Source organism: Emydura macquarii, unplaced genomic scaffold, assembly GCF_026122565.2.
Source record: "Emydura macquarii macquarii isolate MOO-44397 ecotype Brisbane River unplaced genomic scaffold, CSIRO-AGI_Emac_v2 contig_480, whole genome shotgun sequence".
In the NCBI taxonomy this organism is placed as follows: Eukaryota; Metazoa; Chordata; order Testudines; family Chelidae; genus Emydura; species Emydura macquarii.
This window is the reverse complement of record NW_027130617.1, coordinates 746,348-768,573: the sequence shown is the minus strand read 5'-3', so window position 1 is coordinate 768,573 and position 22,226 is coordinate 746,348. Positions and strand designations below refer to the sequence as shown.

Genomic DNA, 22,226 nt, shown 5'->3' with positions numbered 1-22,226 from the left:
AGTATATGACCATTTTGAGTTACCAAGACTCCGTCAGCCAGTTACAAAGGCTGTGGCAAAGTAATCATGTGCAGAAGCACATGGGTGGATAATGTGATAGAGACATAAGTACAGCACAAAACTCTGGCATACAAATTGGTCATTAAAACTTATCTATGTACCCTTGGGATATATAGAATACCATCCCTCAACCTTAGATGGTTTCACTTACTCAAATGGAACACTACAAAGTTAAAGCACAGATGGCAAAAATTTTAATATTGTGACAACAAAGAGAAGTCCCTTGTTGTATATTACAAATGATTACCAAATGAATACTGTATGAAAAAAACTCTAAGGAGAGTACAGTGTCTCCTTTTTTCCTTATTTTACTATCTGATAAACATTACCATCTTAAGTGAAAAAAATACTTGTAATGTGAATTTTCATAATTTTTCAATAATTCAATAGAAAATAACTGCATAGTAAAGATAATGTAGCAGTAAAAATTACAGCTACAAAGTACAAAGGGTAGGAAAACCACAAACAGATTGAAACATGTCCAGAATTAATACATGCAGAATTTTAACCCATCAGTTTTAGTATTCTGATTTTAATTAAACAAACCAAGCTAAAGGAACACCATCATTATGAAATCAACTGCATAAGTGAATTAAAAAGTAGTTTCAGTTACTGCATCTACCCATGTGGTTTTATCACGTCTCCCCTTTTTTCTAATAATTATTTTTGCAACTCCATTGCTGTGAGAAAGACCCATACAAGCAGTGGAAATTCTCTAACTACAGGGGAATCGAACAAAGATGGAATAACAATTTTGGTCTCATTTTTCAGGTACAAAAACTGTTTGTTTCTTTGTAAAAACAGTAGATTTTTTGTTCTTAAAGGTAGTGTGATTCTTTTAAATTGATCACCAGTATGTATGTTTAATATGAAGATTTAGGGAAGCTGTATTTCATGACCATCAGCAAAAACTAGGAAACTAGGTTTACTGGTCCTTTGAAGTTCCAGGGGAGACTCTTTCTAAGCCAACAGAACCTGACCCTGAGCTTGTGCCTTGGGACCTACTTCTATTGCAGGGGATTATCCAGGACGAATAAGGGTTAAGCAAATTGGTATGTTTTGCAGAGTGAGCCTTGTTTCTCTATCAGCTTAAGAACTATACAACCTGCTGACCATACCTTGCTGCTCAGAGCCAAGAGGAAGGATGAGTCTTGTATTTTCTTTTCTTATCATTGCTGTTAAAGACCATCAGAAACCTTCATCCTTGGAGGTAGATGGGAGGGTTCTCTCTCGAGTTTGCTTTATTCTGTTAGAAGACTAAAAGACACAGCACCCCAGGAAGAGTGGAAGACTTATTTTTATTAAATAGAGTCTAGCGTTGCTTTTGCAAAGGAGAAGGTGAAGTCTGTTTGTCTGCTTTCTGTCACACACAAAAGTTTTTTCTAGGGCTTTGTTGCCTTCCTTCGCTTTCTCTCTCGCCCCCTCTTATATTCTTTATCTGGTTTAGAAGAGGAAATGCTAAATTACCATTTTAGAGTAATGCAACATTTGGGTCAGAAAAATGCCAAGGGTATAAAATTCATCTTTTGGGCTGACTCTGAGGATATGAAGGAGTTGGTCCTTGCTAACGAAAGGGTTCAAACTCACAGCACTCCTCAGATGGTCCAATACTTGTGTCAAAACTACTGTTTTGCTTGGCATACCCAAACATAAGCATCAATGAGGCTTGGCACCTAGGACAATTCAAATCCTTGACCTTTACAATAGTAAGCTTGCTTGCTTACGTGTGTGCGTAAATAAATCAGTATTAATACTATTCCTTAAATAGGCTTTTAAGCTTTAATATATATGTGAAGGGGAACCAAAAAAACCACCAAGATAAAATAAATATGCTAATTAGCTACTTTAGTTTATAAACTGCAATCTAATTTACCACAGAAAAATTAAAACAAGACAAATTTATGCATGCATCTTGAACCATCAATATGGTGGTCCTCCTCCCCTGCTTTACCATCACAGGACACGCTGCCTTATGAAAAATAGACAACAGATGAAGTGAGAGGGAAGACAGCTAAAACACCAGCAGCAGAAGCTTCACATGTGCCAAAGATAACCAATTAAAATTCTTATACTCTGATAATGCAGAAGGAAAGAAAAAAAGTTTTCTTGGCTCCACAATAGTATCTGCTAAACCTCAAACAAAGGAAGGGTCTTTTTCAAGTGGTGGTTAGCCCATACTAATTAGGCAATCTCCACTCAAAAGTTGACTTTGCTCTCTTTTCTTGAAACAAAGTTTCTTGCTATTTTGCAGATAAAATTGCTTGCATTCAGAGGAGCTAGATGCATCAAGCATGCCTGAGCAATAGGGCAAAGGAACAAATGTTAAGTTTTCTATTTGAGTTGTGGTCACTAATGTTCCAGAAGTCTTGGAAGAACTTTGGTTCTCTTCCTACACTTTAGACCAAGTCTCCTCATTCTCCTCAGTTTCAGGGCTCCAGCTGTGGGCTTCTGCTGCTCTGAGCCATAGGCAGTGGTGAAACTGACAAAAATGTGGATTCCACTGCTGGTAAGCTCCCTACTGTGAAACTGAGCCCCCAGAGGCTCACAGCTCAGGGTGTCACCAGGCAGCAGGTGAGGGGCTCCAGATATGAGCTTTGTGTGACTGTCACTGACCCACAATGCCATACTTCAGTCTGTGCAAGCACCTTTGGTTTGGATGCACACCACTGGCAGGAGGGTTTAGTTGGATACCAAGAGCCGACTGAATTACTGCGGTGGCTGTATGTCAACCTAAATTAAGTCAACCTAATTTTGTAGTGTAGACAAGCCCTGAGACTCACTTCACAGGGAGAAAAAGGTGGTACTAATAGGTTGGAGGAAGCAACCAAAGAAATGGCAAAGATACCTTCAGTCAAGAGAGCAACTATTTATTCTCCACTTATTTAATTCACAATAAGAAAGTGATTTTCCATTCTCACCTACGATTAGATTATCAGATAGCAGCAGCGACCTGAACAGGCTGAGGGTTTTTGTTTCACATGCAGCCCTTGCTACCATTGGCCATTCCTTTATCACTTTCAAATTAGGCTACTGTAAAAAGGAGGCTACACCTAAAGTTTACTCAGAAACGTTAGCTAGCCCAAAATGCACACTTGCTAATGGAATATCTCAGTGGGAAGTATGTTACACCAAAACTCCAAACCCACATTGGTAGTCTATTCTTTTTATGGGTGGAGTTTAAAATGTTGATCTTATCCTATGTAAAGCCCTAAATTGACCAGGACCTGCCTGCCTCAGAGACTGCCTCTCTCCCTGTGTGATACTGGTGGAGTTGTGATTGGCAGAAGTGCTCAACTGGCAGCCTGAGATGTTCTCAGGCAGTAAAGTGCTCAACAAATATTGTGAATGGTGTCATCTGCAGAAAGTGTCTCTGAAAGAAGCACACAGAGTAAGTATTTGGAATGCTCCTTTACAAAGAAATACTGGGGAATAGAGGCAGAGATTGGGTGGCACTAACATACCTTGATGTGCTCAGATTTCAGTCTTTAAGAGATATATGTAAACAAAACAAAACCTCTCTTATTCTAAGTTTCTTTTCTGTGATTGGTTCCCATCAGTACAGACTGATGCATAGTCTCTTTCCTATTTGTAAGTTAAGCAGCAACTAACAAGAACAGAGTATTTTGGTCCCTTCCAAAGCTTCCGCCTATCCTTATACATTTAGTTGAAAACTTTCAGAGCTGTAACTTTAGCACAAATGAACCTACAAGACCTCATACAGGCATTGCTAAGGGCAAGCATCTGCACATGTGGAAGTAAGTCATAGTAAAGAATCACCAGGTACCTAATTCCCCTGTGATTAAACTGGCACCAGTGCATACTGAGGGAATTGGAGCAACAACAATTGCTTGCCTCTTCCAACAAAACGTAAACATATAGGGGAGACGATAAAAAGCCCACTGAAACAATGGGGAATGTTTCCATTGACTTCAAACAGCTATTTCAGACCTAGGGAAGAAAGAAAAACTCTAGGCACTAGACTTCTGCTAACGCAGTAAATTTGAGAAAATTCTATTCAGGCCCCAATGAGGCCATTGCCTAGCAGGATACAGAACACAACTAGGACATGCCAGAATGCCCAAGGGCAGCAACCACAGAGGACCAAACAAGTAATCTGCAGCATTTCCTGAATGTATACAAACAGCACCAAATAGCCACCTTCCACAACAAATCTCAGACTATATCCCATTTTCAGTATAGAAAACTGAAGGCAATGAAAAGTCTAATCCATTGGGTTTAAACCAAAAAAGCCTGGTTATCCATTCAGAAACTCCAAACAGGATAACAGATTTTGGAATTTTCTGTTTTCAAACAAACAGTGATGATAACAAAACAGTGATGATAAATCCTTAAATTTTTTCAATATATTTAGGGAACATGTCATAGCTTTTTCTAGTCAGGTAGAAGAGAACAAGGCAAGGAACTGTCCTGAACAATAATGAAAGCTAGTGACCACGCAAAGGAAAATTGCGTAAGATTTCTGATGAAATAATTCTTAAAAGAATATGATCTAGGGAGAGAGAAAGGAAGAAACTCAGTTTCCATGCACGATGATGGCAACCAGGAACACCACTTTCAGAACAGTAAGAGAAGGAAGGCAGAGATGTAAGGCACAAAAAGTGAAGCATCTTTGTTAACCCAAATACCAGATTAGGAAAAGGAGACATACTAGGAGGCAAAGTCAGTCAGCAGCTTTACAGAATCTAGAAACCAAGGGATAATCATCTCAAGGGAGCTGCAGTAAGCTCAACAGTGAAAGACTTTTCTTCACCACCATGCAATATCTAACACTCCAAAACAGGAGAGTTACCAAAGTAGGTACTGGACAAATTCTGACAGAATTCAACTAAAACAATTCTAGCAGCAGAAAAAACAAAGCACCACCTTTGTTCTACTTTTCCTCTTCAGAGATAGGAAACAAACTGGATCTCTGAAGAGAATCTACCCTCTGGAGGATGACAAACTCTATGTTCCCATTGATACCTGCCAGACTGCCAAGTGGAGGGAGGAATATCCCATCAGTCCATGTTGATAAAATCAAATCATGTAAGACCCTGATCATGTCTGAAGGGAAAACCAATGTACAAAAATCAATACACATTTTACTAGAATATGTTCTAAAAAACAATTGTTAATGAAAAAATTATTAGAACAAGGAATAACTAAAACAGACAAAAAACAAAGTGACTGCAGTTCTTTACTGGAGAGTACAGTAAAAAATTCTGTCTTCATTCACCAAAACACAGTCAGTCACCAACTACCCCATTTTCTGTAGCATATTGTTTTCCTGAGTGCAAATCTAATGTAAAGATTAAAATAAAAACAAGAATTGCATGAGAATAAGTTTTACACTACATAGATTGCACATATGAAATCATTTTAGTTAGCTTTCAGATGCCCAATGGCTGTAGTTTGTATTATCTTCCTCATAATAGCTGGTCCGCCAATGCTCAGAGGCAAAAGCTGCAGCAGTGATCATTTTAGTGTTATTTATACTACTACTAGTCAGATGGCATGCTATTTATATGTGGGTTTTTTATTGGGGGAGAGAGGTGGCAGTTGCAGACGAGATGTGGGGTAACTTAGACGCTAAGAAAATTAATAAAAATAAGGTTAACATTTTACACAATACGTAATGTAAGGCACAAGTTAGTAGGACTTTTGTCTGCTAAATAGACTTGTTTTTAAATGTCTCTATAAAATATACTCAAAGTTCTACCACTTTCTAAAAATATTCCTAGTTCCTCCATTCCCAGTCAAAGATATCTCAAGAAAGAACTTTTAACTGTGTTATCTAGACACACTAAGGGTGCTTTTACAACACAGGAAAAGTGTCAAAGTTACAAACCACACAGAAGATACCCAGTAAGAATTATTTTGTTTTGAAAACAGTGCTGGATGAATGTCAAATGTCAATGTTTCTCTGTAAAAAGTGTTATTATGAGTAATCTCATCAGTATAAAGTTAGCATCAGCCATACAGCATTATACTACTGATTTCCATTTTTGATCTTCAAATGAGGATCTTTAACTGCTGGTACCAATGGACAAACTTTAGACATCTTCTCAAGAGCATTTATACACTAGTGACATGGATATACATTGTTTTCCTATGCTAGTAGCATGTCAAGGAAAATAATAAGTCTTCATAAGTTCTGATTCTGCATATTTACAGAGAAGGCATTAAGTCACCATATTGCTACTATACATATCAGGGCTATGGGAATGTGAAGTTATGCTGTTCATAATGTACTGGATGAATCACAGGCAGAACTTAATCTGCTTTTTAGTAAGGGGATAATGTAGTATGTTTTCTTTTGTATATATTGTTGTTTGAGCCAGGTTTTTGTCAGTTTCAACTGTAGCTATCATCATCATATGTCAGTTAAGATACAGCTGAAAGCCTTCTAAAAGCAATGACCAATTCATAAAGGCCTGAAAACTATGACATGCCTCACTTTTTTCATCTGCTAATCCCACTCTCTAATGTCAAATCTAGTATTTAGCAAGTGTGTGTTGCTGATTATGATACCTAAACTTTACAACTAGTTTTATATGTTTACATTAACCACATTCACAGATATAGAATTCCCATCATAATGACAAATGTCTTCAAATGAGAAAACAAAAATACAGTATTATATTGTTTGTGTAGATACAAAATTCTGCAAATATTTCATTTACATTTGTTTAAGCCACAATGTTGACATTCAGAAGTCTTTGCCTCAGGAGTCCAAATTTAAATTCTGATAGAGGAAACACTCATATCTTAATCTGAATGAAACTAAAAAACTATTTTCTGGAACCAAACATTTTTATCACTAAATATCTTATTCAGTGTCCTGCCAAGATAGAAAATAGTTCAGAGTGACTTTTTATCGTTATCTATTGGATCCATAACATAAAGACGCCACCAGAAGTTTTATGTAAATACATACCAACCGAGTTTTTAAGAATGCTAATTATTTGACCCCTAGACCATAACATTTCTCAATGTCCCCATGGTATATCTTATCTGGTAGCCATCAAGCATGTGCAATATCCATAGAGCTATTGCATGCATGCATTTTTATTTTTAAAAAGGTTATTGGCTTTGTGTTGTAAATTACTTTCTAAACTTTTTTTCCATCTACTTCCCCCAAAAATCCCAAGCTCACTGACCCACAGTATTTTTAAAATGGTCCGAAAAGTTCTATTTTGCAATCCTACCAATTATATTAAATTAAATTTCTTTTAAAAAATCAGCTGAGACCACGTGTTTTAAAAAATTAAGTGGCACCACTTTAATGGCCAAATAGAGTTTCAAGTAAATGAGATAAAAATGTGTTGTCCATTTTACTTTCTTCTAGTACTGCTCTTGATAATGAACACAACTGATCAACGTTCAGAGGAGTGGAAGCAATGTCATTATTCTATGCCTTCAGTGTTATAATTACCATGTGATATTTACCTCAAATAGACATTACACAGGAAACAACAGCTTTGTATTTAGTTTTAAAGAGTTCCATTAAAAATATACTGTCAGATGCTTTCAGGTATTTTGCAATAGAGCAACATAAAGTATAATACATATATAATAATTTATCTCAATTTGGATTACCTCTTATCTAATAATACGGTTCTCTCAAGGCAAATACTACCTGAGTAGTTTAATAATAGAATGAGCTCTGCAGAATCTTATATGGCAAAAGAAAAAAATGGATTTACTCAATATTTCTCCTTCACACACATCCTGCTATGTACAACCAAATTTAATTAGCGCAGAATCTTACAAACGTAACTATTCAAGTTTGTCAGCCAATTTCAGTCTAGAGTATATGTGCAGAAGATGGTCTAGACTACTATAATTCTAAAAAGCATTTTCTTGAAGTCTACTCTGTTAAATGTTTTCTATGAACTCAAAATCTAGTATTTGTCAATTTTTGAAAATGAGAAGTTTCCAGAATGCTCATCACATGCATCAGAAAACAAGAAAAAACTGTGAAATGACATAATGGATTCCATGTTTGCCTCCCAATTTCCATATCCAATCTGCTCAGCTTAGAAGTAAAAATTCTAGAACTTCATGATATACTAACAAATGTTCTTTAATATAATTGATTTTAGAAAACAACAATATTTAAGTAATATAAAACTTCATTATAGAATTCTGCCATGACTTCTTTGCGGAGCGTGTGGGAAGAGGTTCAGAAAGAGTGTGGATTTAACATGTGAATTATGGGGAGTATGGGAGCAAGGTTCTACAGTACTGATGAGACTCCAGCTTTGCTCCCACTCTATTCTCCGTAGGCTTGATCCTGTGAATCTCTTCCAACACGAGCTCCCCCTACACTTAAGAACAAATGGATGAGTACAGATGCTCAGAAGAGAAAAAGATACATTTGGGAAGGAGACGGGAATGAGACAGTTTTAAATGGTTAACCCTTCAGCATTCTCTTGTTACAATTCAAACTATGCAGGTATATAAAAAATAAATAAATAAATAAAAATGAAATTTAAAACTGGCAAGCCAAAGGCAGTGTCAAATGAAGTGTAAAATTGTAAATAATGTAGCAAAATCTAACCAAATTGTATTTTCATTATATAGTTCATTTAAATTAATTTATATTTTTTCTGATGCTCCCAATAAAAGAATATTGAACCGGTAAATATGTCTAATAATAAATATTTTAAAAAACTATTACACAGGCCTTGCATATAAACTAAAATCCAACTTCAGTTCGGTGTCTGACTGAAAAAGATTTTCAGTGCATAACTGAGAGTAAATTTTGTCTAGAAGATTTCAAAAATGACAACTACTGCTATTTGTTTAAAATGATACTTGAAGGCAGTCATACTTAATCTTGAAATTCTATTTAACACCAACACTTTGTTCTTATATAGCACTTTATATCTGTAGATCTCAGAGCACTTTTCAAGAAAGGAATCCTCCATCACTACTGCAGTTTACTTAGCAACTCAACTATCATATTTTCAATTGTTTTTCCAAATTTAGCTGGATGAACAATACTCAACTGGGTTGTAATTTAATTGCCATGATACATTTCAACAAAATCACTCATTCACCTTTACACCAATGGAATTCAGGATTTCCTGATGCTTAACAGAGATGCATTTTACATTAGGGGCAACAAAATCTGACTGAAAAATAACTTTCCAACTACACGTAATCAGAATAGCAGCAAAGGTCATGTAAAGTATCTTTTCAATAACTTATTATAAAGCACCGCTTCTTTTACTGACTAACCTAGATGATCAATACAAAGGGCTTGCATACACAGGGATTTTTTAATGGATCAAATTGAGTTAAGTCTATTGAAAACACACACACACACACACACACACACACACACACACACACACACACACACACACACACACACACACACACACACACACACACACACACACACACACACACACACACACACACACACACACAGTCAAGTCAATCACTTTATAAAATCACATATTCAGACAACAGTTTAAAACAGGATTAGAAATGATGAAATACAGTGAAATTCTTAATTTATAACAGCCAAGCAATTATTGTTATTCCAATAAATATGAAGGGCCAGACTGTAGCTGGCCATACTCAGGGTTCAAGTAAGTGGAAGAATGAGACACAAGGTCCTCTCCTCTCATCTTGACCTCCTGTGTAGGGTCCATCCATACATATTACACAGCATAAGCAATACCTAGTCTAGCACCACTGCTGGTGGACTCCCCAAACAGGACACCAAATCCAGTTTTCACTGAAATAAGTCATGTCAAATACTATACTAAACAGATATCAAGGTAAGCCCTCAGTTTATTTATGTAATTCACAATACCATAGCCAAATATGTTTATGATTTTTCAGTGGCATATTTTCACAGAACAATTATTTAAAAAGAAGAAAACCCAACTACTGTTATCCATTACCATCATCACCAAAAATATAACGACATCCAGAGAGAATTTGGTTAATTTATCATCATCACACTAATGCATGCTCCCTAAAATGACTTTCCTGTTTTAAAATAAGTTCAACATCATATTTCTCTTAGATATGATGGTGTGTGCAAGCTCTGGGAAGCAAAATTTACTCAGCTATGTCTACACTTAAAATGCTACAGCAACGCAGCTGCGCCACTGTAGCACTTCAGTGTAGACACTCACTACAGTGACAGGAGTGGTTCTCCTGTCACTGTAATTAATCCACTTTGCCGAGAGGTGGTAGTTTGGTCAGCGAAAGAACTCTTCTGTCAACCTAGCACTGTCTACACCAGGGGTCAGGTCACCATAATTAGGACTCTCAGAAGGGTGTGGATTTTTCACATCCCTGAGAGATGCAGCTATGTGGACATAAGTTTCAGTGTAGCCAACCCTAAGTGTGCAACAGACCAAATTATCCAGGTGAACTGAACAGCCAACTGTACAGGGACCAAAACAGGCAGAGAAGAAGAGAGAGGAAGAAAGTACAGAATAGCTCAAGAGGAGAAAAAGTACATGTTAAGAAGCACCACACCTTGCATACACTTCAGCTCCCAGCCATGAATCTGGCTTCTCTTTTGCAGTGGGCCATGCAGTCCATCGAGATTGCTCCAATGTGCAAGCTTGGAAAACTGGAAACAGTCTGCTAGAAAGCTCTTTCGTCTTCCCAATTTGTCTTGCTTGAAATAAGAGAGTTTCTTTCAATCAAACCATTGTTTTCAGTGTACAAACAATAAGGATAACCTTTGGGACATATCTAATCAACTTAATTTAGCTTTATAGCTGAACTGTCAGCCAGAAAAGAGGTGCTACTGGCCTACCACATTTCTTCCCTAGTTGACTGCCATCTGTCAAAAAGGGGAAAAAGCCACTGTACCTCTATCCCTCAATACTATTCCCAAAGCCATGTTACCACATATGGGAGAAGTAGGCATGACTGGGTAGTTGTTTATAAAATAGTAGTAACCCTTCTTCAAAATAAGGGTGCAGAATTCAACACAGCATCACTTTCACTCAAGAGGGTGTGCAGAGATCAAGCAGTCCAAAAGCTGATGATACAAATGTGGGCTGGATAGCTAAATTAAACTGATTAAATCTCCAGACAATCCATATCTGGATAAGTCTTCTCTACTTTATTAATTTGCTAAAGTTACTTCATTTAAAGAAGTTGTTCTATCATGCCACAGAGAAGTTTTCACTAAGGCCTTGTCTACACTAGAGGGTTTTGTCGACCGTAGTTTTTTTGGTGATAAAAAAGCGCTATAATTACAACACTCACACCCATCTACACAGCACTTATTTTGTCGCAAAAACACATCCAAACTTGATGCTGTAATATCGACAATGAAAGCAGCGCATCGTGGACAGCTATCCCACCGTGCAACTCGGCAGCTTCTGCCACTAGGAATTCTGGGATGGGGGAGAGAAGCACGGAGCAGCATGGGTGCTGGCTCAATGTCCCATGGTGCGTTTCCGTGCAGTCATTCATTGCGTGGCTGGCAGCGACTCGTGCCATTTTTTCAACAGCTCCATGATGTTTACTGAGTGCCCAACCATCTCTCCACTGTTGCTTTCAGTGTTCTGAATACATCACGGCTGGTTGTGCAGTACACCACGAGCTCCAAATCGGAACCGGAACCCGAGGAGCCTGACCTGCTGAGTGACATGCAGACAAACAGCACCACATTACTGTTGTTATTCACGTAGCATCTACACACGGTGAACCACAGCTTCTGGACACGTGAGACAAGCACTGACTAATGGAACTGCATCATTCTGCTGGTCTGGAATGACGAGCAGGGGCTACAGAACTTTTGAATACTCCTACCCTGCAGCGAAAGGATACCAGAATGGGAGCTGCCCTCTTGGTGGAGAAGCGTTGTGTGGAAGCTGGCAACTCCAGACTGCTACCAGTCAGTCGCTAATCAGTTTGGAGTCGGCAAGTCCACTGTTGGAGCTGTGTTACTGGAAGTGTGCAGGGCCATTAATCACATTCTGCTGCGAAGGACTGGTAATTTGTAATAAGTAAATGTGCATGAAATAACGGATGGCTTCACAGCAATGGGATTCCCTAACTGTGGCGAGGCAATAGATGGTACACATATCCCAATTTTGGCACTGGACCATCTTGCGAAGGAGAACATCACTAGGAAGTGGTATTTCTCTACGGTACTCCAGGCGCTTGTGGATCACCATGGGCATTTCACGGACATCAACACAGGTTAGTCAGGAAAAGTGCATGATGCTCATATCTTCAGGAACACTGGCCTGTACCAGAAGCAACAAGCAGGGATTTTTTTTCCAGACGAAAAGATTCCAATAGTTGAAATGCCCATAGTGATCCTGGGAGACCCAGCCTACCCACTAATGCCATGGCTCATGAAGCCTTACACAGGCAACCTGGAGAGCAGCAAGGAGCGCTTCAATAACAGGCTAAGCAGATGCCGAATGACTGTTGAAAGTGCATTTGGCAGGTTAAAGGCATGCTGGAGATGCCTTTATGGCAAGCTGGACTTAAATGAGGACAATATTACTGTAGTTATAGCCACCTGCTGTATGCTCCATAAATTTATGTGATGCTAAGGGTGAGAAGTTTGCCCATGGGTGGACCACAGAGGCAGATCACCTTGCATCTAAATATAAGTAGCCAGATGCCAGGGGTATTAGAGGGGCACAATGGAGGGACATACACATAAGGGAAGCATGGAGGGCCCATTTTGACAATGAGAACCCATCAGGTGTCTTTTGAAACTGCACTGTAGCATTCTATGACCACTATACAGCTGTACATGTGTGTCAGTGGTAGGTGCACATATGTTCAACACAAATAAAAAGTGCTTCTTGTTTTGAGAGCTTACTTTAATTATTAAACACAAAACAGCACACAACACAAACAAATCCTAGAGGGGGGAAGTAGTGAGGGCAGTGCTAGCTATAACAGCTGCGTGTAAGTCTAGCTGTCATTCTCATAGCTGTCTGAGGGGGTGGAATGAAGGGGGTAGTAAGATGGTCCGTGACTTTGGTAGGAACGTGTAGGGGGAGTTAGTGGAGTGCAGGGGAAGAAGTTCTGTTGCAGCTGACAGGGGAACCAAGCTTGCATGAACGGCGTCTGCAATGACACTACTGTCTTTGGAAGCTCGGTCTGCTCCTCCACGGCCTTGATCATGCGTTCATGGCCAGCTATTTTCAAAAACAAAAATGTTTCATTATTTGCTCCTTTCTACATTTTGAACAAAGAACTTCTAGTCCTGTCAGCATCAGACTGATACACAAAAACTGAACACTTAGCACATCAAATTCCACAGAGCTTGAGTTGGCTGAGCACATATTAATTGTTTGCTCATTTGAGAAATAAGTCTTCAAATGGCCTCAACTGCTTTTTTTTGTTCTTGTAGTTTTTGGAGGGCAGCATACTGCTAGGCCAACCTCCACAGCAGTATGGCATCTCCAAATGGTCTTGAATATGGCCAGTTTGATAATCTCTTACTGGGGCTGTGCTACATGCAGATAAAGGCAAATGTTTCTCAGACATGGACTATCAATTCAGCCCCCACAGACAGTGTCCAGCCAAGAAACTCACTCCAACCCACCACTATTCAGACTGGCAAGGTAAAGAGACAAATTCCTCCAATTAAACCTTCTCAAATACTACCTCAGAGTGCCCAACTAGCATTTCTCTCTTGCTTGTCAGTTCACATTCCAAAAAGTTGTCTTTGTAGGTGTAAGAGCTAGAAATTTTGTTTTCAGTAAGTTAAAACTTGAGTTCATTAGATTTTGATTGAGGGGGAGCAGCCATACACAAAGATGATCATAGAACAAAGTAAGAATATTCCTTAATATGTTACATTTTATGTTTACATATAAGAGTACCAGCCTCCAGTCCTGATTTGTCCAGGATATTCTCAGGTTTTACCATCCAATCCTGGGAAATTTCAGTCCCAGTTACCTGTCAGAAAAATATTGTCACTTTCCAGTCACAATGCTGGGCCATTCTCCCTTAGCTGTTCAATGGCCTGAAACTGAAAACTGAGCCTGCCCACCCATGACTCCACTTACCCAGCTCACCAGTAACAAGTCATTGAGTTTCTTTTCTTTCTTCACATGCATAGTTTCTATTGTATCTTTTTGTTTGAATCTCACTCTCAGTTTAGACTAACATCTTGTTTATCCTTCAAAGTGCTCCTCAAAGGTTATACATGTACTGACTTGCCTAGTCTTGAACTTTGGCTTTTGAATATTTATATGCATTAAAAATGGTAACTATTTAAAAGAGGTGTCCCAATCCAATATAACAGATACACACACTTACTCTGAATACATGCATAACAGAAGCTTGTACCATTTACAAAACCATTTATTTAGGGAGCTTTATAATAAATACAGAATCATGAGGATCCCACTTAAAAAAATACTTGTTCATGCAATTTCTGACAGTCCCATTGGTGGGAAAATCCTGAGTATTTGCTAAGGATGGGAACATTTTTCTCCATTTCCATTTAACTTCTAGTCAGTTCCATGGGGCTCGAGAGAGAAACCGACACTCCAGCTTTCCATATTCAGAGCTAGTGGGTGAAGGAAACAAAGTACAAATGACGTGACCTAAAGTGACTTCACACCTACTACTGCTCAGCTTCCAGGGATAGTTAGGAGTAGTTGTCCACTTCAGTCCAGTCAGGCAGACATCAGGGGAAGAAGAACACACTTGTGCTTTGCAGGAAGTAAGCTTACCCCGTCTCCCTGCAAAATTGTTATCTACAATCCATACCTTAGAGGCAGAGCTGATCTCTTCCCCCACTCTTGCACTACTGCCTTTATTAGACACAGATATAGGCAGGCATCAGCAATTATAGAAGCAGAAGTTATGAACATGAAAGCAAAGACCTGCCATGCATGGAGGGAAAAAATGAGTTTATTCTTTGCAACCCCAAGAGCCACACCAAAAAAGCATTGTATGGGAAGTGAAACTGAAAGGGGAAAAAGAGGAGAAACCAGGGCCATGCGACAAACTGCAATGTGAGATGAGATTCAAGGGATTAAGAAATGTTAGAAGGAAAAGAAATGTAGCAGGGAAAGGAAGCTAGGGTATGAACTGAAGATGGGGAGAATAATATTATTTGGCCCTCCAGCCCACAGCTATTAGAACTGGAGGAGAAAACTCTTCTTCACAAAAATAATTTAAAGCTGATTCAACTTTTAAATACATACAATGAAATAAGTTAGTAAAAAAGAGATGCTGGACAGATCGCACATTTTACTCAGTTAGCTAAATTTTACAAATGAGCTAACAAGAGGCAAATGGTAATTCAAAAGGCAGGAACTACCCTTAGACATACCGTATTATTGTTAGACACATGAAAACCAACCTCTAATTTTAAAATTTGGCTGCACAAGGCTAACAAATTGAAACATTTAATTGCAACTCTACAGCACAATCTTGACTGACAGAACCATTTCCAGATACAATGATAAAACCACTAGACCAGAGCATATACTGTATGTAGAAAAGAGCCTCCAGAGAAACAAGTCCCACAAAACTTTTCTATGCTATGTGAAAACAATGTACTTTAACCCAAGCTTTCCCCATTCCTGCAGCATACCATCCTTTTTCTAAATGGGGTGTGTACCCACAACCTTGCCGTCAATAAATAAAGCATGCAGCAAAACAAACAAACCAAAAGAACACAAGTTCTTCCCAGGGAGATGAAGGGAGGAAGAAAAAAGAACCACAAGTGATCAATCCTAGCTACATCTTTTAGTGAACTTCTGGAAGGTGCTGAGCTACCACAGTAAAAGCTGAAGAATAAGAACCTGAACGCAACAGAATCCAGCTCATTTTTCTACTACCACTACTTTTTCTCATTTTTATATGAAACTTCAACTTTCTATTATAACTATCCACTGCAGTCATTTGTTCAGGAACCATAAAACAAAAGTATTTAAAAGGAAAAGAAAAAAAAGAAAGAAAAAAACCTCTTCTGTTCCTCATTAATATATATTATGAGGAATAAATTATTTTGGAAAAACTGGGCACTGTAGTTTGAAAACTCATTACCTGAACTTAAAAACAGATTTATCTTTATTCCTATCAAGAATCAAAATTTTCTGAAGCATCCAACTAAAACAGTTACCAAACACAAAACAATACAAGAGCAAACATACCTCAGGGAAAGAAATTTAGATCTTATCACTAGCATCTCAATGACAAGTCAAAATAATGCACCTTAGAGTACCAATAGGATACAAATATAAATTAATCCAGTGGATCTAAAACAAATCAAACTATTAAATTATAAGACTGATCTTTTTAAAACTACAAATAAGGTCAAAACACTTCAGTGCAAGCTCCTGAATGCCAAATAAAGTGGCCAATCAATTGCCTCCTATGCTCAGTAACAAGCAAAATCTGCAGATCTAATAAAATTAAGTAAATACAGTCCCTTATCTTAGCAACAGAGGTTATCTTAGTATTACCTTCTGAATTAGAAACAAACTACAGTTACTGTCCCTTTCATAACTTTGTATGTACTGTTTAAACAGTGATAGATAATGGCACTAAAAATTAACATTTTTACTACAAAATCATAATTATATTACTGAAATCACAGTTGTTTCATGTTTGACTTGTATCCAAGGAAGCTTATCTTCACTAGAGAAGTAACTCATTTCTAACAACAGCTCTTCTTCATTATTCTAAAGCTCTCTGTAATCTAAACAAAAAAAGTCCTTCAACAGTGTCTTAGTTGTTCTGAGTCATATTGACTATCTTTACACTTATCCCTAAAGTTAAGCTCAACTGAGCCGGGAATCATGTCAGCTGAATCATACTGCTGCCAATGTGGCCAGCATTAGTGTCATGTTACAACAGAAGTAGCAAATTAGTCCTCCAAAGGCTGCCCACAATACCTCAGCCACTGCAAGAGTGGCCTCTTTGGGCACCTAATTTCCACTGGTCAACCTGTCCAGACACAACCATACATTTCCCAGCACACGTATGTGGCCTATGGCTGCATGCTGCTTCCACAGTGATCAACTTCTTTTGGCAACTGATCCACTAAGTGATTACTGATCCATATATCTCCACATCAATGATCTGTATTAGATGATTCCATACTCAAGAAACAGTTCCCAAATAGCTCTGGGTCCAGCAGGGATTTAGGGATAAGCCACAAATAATCACAGGATTTTCCCTGGGGGTGGCTGCAGAAGTTACAGTAATTTCTACTCCCACAAGTCTTTAAATCACCACAAGATCCCTGAAAGCTCTGTGAAATCATCCATAAAGCACAGCTGCTTGGAGCAGTATCAAACTCTGGAATGCATACTTACAAAGCACTGCTGCGGACATGACTGAGAATAGCACTAGTGTGGGTGCAGGATGTAGAGTCAACTCAGCTAAGTGTGTCTGTGTGCCAAGTGCCGACACACATCTCACTAGCTATAAGTGAAATAACTGCATCGAGTTAAGTGCAGTCAATGCAATTCTAGTACAGACAACCCCCCAGAAAGTTAGAAGTATAGAAAAGAATAGCACAACCCATCTACATCTATTGCCTAATATAGGAAAAACACAGCATTTGCACCACACAACATTTTCCTACCACAAGATTCATTTTTCTCAGCCAAACCTTCTGAACTATAGTTTGAACTCCCTAACTTTTGTATTTGAAAAGGTTATTCAACACAGTTGTGCATCATCTCTTTGTTTAGTTTCTTACAGACTGTTGTAGGCATCTACATATGTCTCACTCTTAAAGGTGAAATGCTTTTTTTTAAAAAGTATCTGTTTTTACTCTCCTGAAATCATTTCTTTGGCGGGGATGGGGTTCTGCTTTTTAGGTTTTAAGTCCTGGGAAGACACTTAGATCATTGGAAACCTAGTGAAGTGACAAAAAACACAAGAGCCAAGAGTGAAAACGGAGCACTCAAGTGAAGAAAGGATTTTTAGTCAGACATTTAAAGCTCCTTACCTTTGTTAAGGGCAATTTAACTTCAGTGATCATCCATAACGTTGATTAAAGGAATATTAAAGGAAATTGAACACCTCTATTCCTTCAGCTAAGTTGTTAGATCTCATACTAAACATACTCCAAAATGCCACAAGAGGTCCTTCAGCTAAACTAGAGAGGACCTACATTTTACATTCCCAATATTTCTGAAGTCTAAAACAAAACAAATTTACAAACATTCAGGCCTTCATCATATATCATAAAGAAAAAAGAACAGAAACTGGGGATTTTTTAAAAAAGTCCTTTGCAGGTCAACATTGAGTTTCTTTCTTTTTTAAGGATAACAGAGAGATATGGTAGGAAAACTATTTAAGTTCCTCTTCATCCATGAAGTAGTTGGATTGCTTTCCACTCTACTTTCTCCATCTTTAAGACAGCAGATGTGAGTACAATATTTCAAATATGGATACTTCAGTCCTCCTTACATTGCTATAATATTGAATTGTGTTCTAGGTAGCATCAAGAAGAAGCTATATTGTGTCCTTTGCCTTGATTTACAGATCTTGGAATCACAATTATTATTTTACTGCTCCTATGCATTGTCCTCAGTGTTTTACCCTTGCATATTGTGAGCACTATAGAATGTTAGTTGCACAAGCTGACTGACTGAGTTGACACTGAGTTATGAAGGCTTCTGACTGTAGGGGTTAATGTGCCTTTCACAGTAAATTCTACATCTAGAGTTTATCAAATAAATAATTATTTATTGCAAAAACTTATTCAATACATTTCTTCTATAAAAAAAGTTATTTATAACAATTTTTTCTTATCTTGCTTGAACAGCTGTGCCATCATTAACATATTAGAAAATAGCTGTCACCTTAAGAAGTGGTGGACTGGTGGCTGGTCTACCCTAGAGAGTTTTGTTGACAAGTCAGCTTTTGTCAACAAAGCAGTGCTGGTGTACATATAGCAATCACCAACAACAACACTCCGCCAACAAAACTGCCCTGTTTTTTCGACTAAATAAAACCCTCTCCACCAGAGGTGTAGTCACACAGTGTCAGTGTAACCAGCAGGGGGAGAAGCCCTGGGCAACTTCTCCTCCTGCTCCCACTGGGAGCCAGGCAGCCCTGTCAATTTCATGGCTGAGCCAGGAAATTGACAAGGCTGCTGGCTCCCAGCAGGAACAAGCAGGTGGGGGAGAGGAGAAGCTGGACCCACTCTCCAGGAGCGAGAAGACCCGGACTGCTTCCCCCTGGAAACAGGAGTGGGGGAGCCCCTGGTAGCTTCCCCTGGCTCCCAGTGGGGAACAAGGATAGGAGAAGCCCAGGGCTGGTTCCTGGCAGGGAACAAGAAAAGGTGGAAGCAGCCTGCCAGGAGCCAGCCTGTGGGCTCTCAGCTCCCCACACTGTCCCTCTTAGGTCGGTGGAAGTGCTCCTGGTGAGGACGCACTCCACCAACCGAAGGAGGGTAGTGTGGACGTCAGCCACTGCGGTCAGTACATATATTATGTCAACTTATTTTTTGAGTATAGACAAGGCCTTGACATTTAACTGGCATGAGAAGTAAAAAGACTTTCAGTCTAGAAATAAGTGTTGGACTGATTTGAGAAACTGATTAATGGGCACTAATTGGAATGTTTTTTCACTTTCCAAAGCATCACAAATAAATATATTTACAGAGTAAAACAAAATTTTCTATTGTAATTCTATGGAGCTCCAAAGCTTATCCCTTTCACTTTTGAAGAAGAGCTCTGTGGAGTTCATAAGCTTGTCTCTTTCACCAACAGAATTTGGTTCAATAAAAGATATTACCTCACCCACCCTGTGTCTCTCATACACAGCTACACCACCACTGCAAACGTAAATCATCAGATTCCGCATTTTAAGAATTTTAGAACCTAAGATCCGTATTATAGTCCTGGCATTCAATTGGGCCCTTGTTTTTCTTTTAAAATTTAGTTCTACAATTTGAATTCCTCCCCTATAAGTAAACTTGATGAAGATTATATTTATTGTAAAAATTGTACTCAAATCTTACATATTCAAAATTACTTTGATTAAAAAAGAGAGAATTAGATATTTCTTATATTTTGAGCATACCTACTATTATGCTTTATGAAGCATACTGTATACACGGGGGAAATGTCAACGCAAGCTAGCTAGTACTGGCAAAATCCAGTCAGATATCACACATACTACAAATAATCTTCAATATTAATATTAAAACAATAGATTCCTAATATCACCATGGTGATGACCCTCCAAAGACACAACTAACTTTTCAGTGGGACTACTCATATGGGTAAAGTTACTTAGAGAAGTCTTCAGAGAATTGAGCTCTATATTCACGAAAAACCTTCCTAGCATTATGTAAGCTCCAGCCCATCTACACTAACACCATTACTACTGACTAAACTGGCTACCTCAGCTAAATAAGAATTATTGGTTGTGGTTTCCTTCATCAATCAACTACAGGATTGGAGCATACATTCAATATGAAAAAAAACAAGGTGCACCATAAAAAGTACACTAAGAAAGATAAATGAAAACACAAAAATATCATTTTTTAAAAGGAAAAAAGTTTTCAGTTTTAGATTTAACTTTAAAAATGGTACCAGCGATGTGGAAAGGTGAGATTAAAAGAGAGCAGAAGATCAGGATAAGCACAAAGGCCCTGATCCTGGGGATTGGACTACATGACCTCCTGATCTGCTATGATTCCAAACCTAATCTTCTATGATCCTGGATTGTGTGATCATGTGCTTTACTACTGTGTGTAAAGCCAATAAAGATATGCATGTGTAAAAGTGTTTCCAGGATGTAAAATGAGGCGCAACAGACCCCTGAAGTGTATCGCCAGTTTTGTTTTGTTTTTTAAATCCTATGCCACCTTTTCTTCGGTTGGGGGAACGAACTCCCCACCAGCCACAGCAAAACAGAAAGAGTTAAGGTATTCAAACAAGTCCTACCATGAATAAGCTACGGTCGAAAGATGGTCTCAGCCCCAACTTAAGCAATGAAATTTCTTGACGTTAATGCTCCTGGAGGCCTGAGCCGCCTCTAGTCCCTGCGGACTGTTTTCTGCAACCCGCTGGGCCACACAGCGGCCAAATCGGCCTTCAGAACCTGTCGCCTCTGGAAAAGAAACCCCTTAAAATAACGCCCAGCCCCGATCTGCTCTGCTCGCTGCGACCCCCACCGGAACGAGCATCGGCCGGGGCTGCCGCTAAGGGCACGAGCAGGTGCGAGGCAGGGGCTGCAGAGCCCCACGGCCCAGGCCGGCAGAGAGCAGGGCTCGGACCGGTCGGCACCCCCGGGCAACTGGCACGTGGCGCCCCCTCCACCCTTGCGCGGAGTTTCACTCTGCAGCAGGACACACACACACGGACTGACTCACTCTCCCTCCTCGGACTGAGCGGCAGCGGCTGCAGCCAATGGAGGCCGGATCACAAGCGACAGCGGCCAATGAGGCCAGGCGGGAGGCGGGACCACCCTCACGCCGCTGCCCAGTGTGAGGAGGAGGAGAAGGAGAGGGAGCTGGGCTGGGCTGCTCTGCCGCTGCCCGGCCCGGCCCGGCCCGGCCCAAGGGAGTTTCTTGGTTACGGCCTCGGCGCCGCTGGCGACCCCTTCCTTCCCCCGTGCCTCACCCCACAGTCCGCGTCCCTCCGCCTCGCGCCGGGGGCCCGCAGCCGGCCTCGCTGCCTCCGTGGAGATCCGCACCCGGGAGCCGAGTCAGAGCTGCGCCGGACGCGCGCTGCCGGGCGGGCGAGCGAGGCGAACCGAGCGGCCGCGGCGGTAGCAGCCCAGGCTCCGGCAGCTGCCAGGATCGTAAACATCCCGGCATCCCCGAGGGGAGAGAGGCGGGGCCGGCGCCGGGCTCCTCCTCGGCGCCGGGGCCCGCACCCCGCCCTCCTCGCTCGGAGCGGCCCGGGCGGCCGGTGACCGATCGCCCCGTGCTCGCCAAGCCGGCCCGGGCCCTTCTCGGCTGCCAGGGCTGAGTGTGCAGCGGGGAGACAGATGGGCCGAGCGCAGTGGAGCCGCTATGTCCCCGCTCCTGCTGTAGGGGGGCCGGGCTGGAGGAGGCGGCAGGGGTTGGGCTGGCTCGCCGAGCCCTGCAGCGCCCAATTCCTCGGTAAAGAATAGGACGGCGGGTGGTTAGCCCCCTTCCCTATGGACTGGGGAGCGCCTGGTGCTGTGGCCAGGCTGGTGTCCGTCAAAACAACCTGCCTTGGTGCTGCCCT

The 22,226-nt window shown here is 40.2% G+C and overlaps 1 protein-coding gene across 1 annotated transcript in view; it reads right to left on the bottom strand.

Annotated features, from left to right (window-relative positions):
* Positions 1-21,422, bottom strand: part of NEK7 (NIMA related kinase 7) — a 119,347-nt gene extending 97,925 nt beyond the window's left edge. The window contains exon 1 of the mRNA XM_067538294.1: positions 20,955-21,422. The gene's annotated coding sequence lies outside the window, so the exon portion shown is untranslated. The remainder of the gene's footprint in view (positions 1-20,954) is intronic.
* Positions 21,423-22,226: the final 804 nt, after the last annotated feature.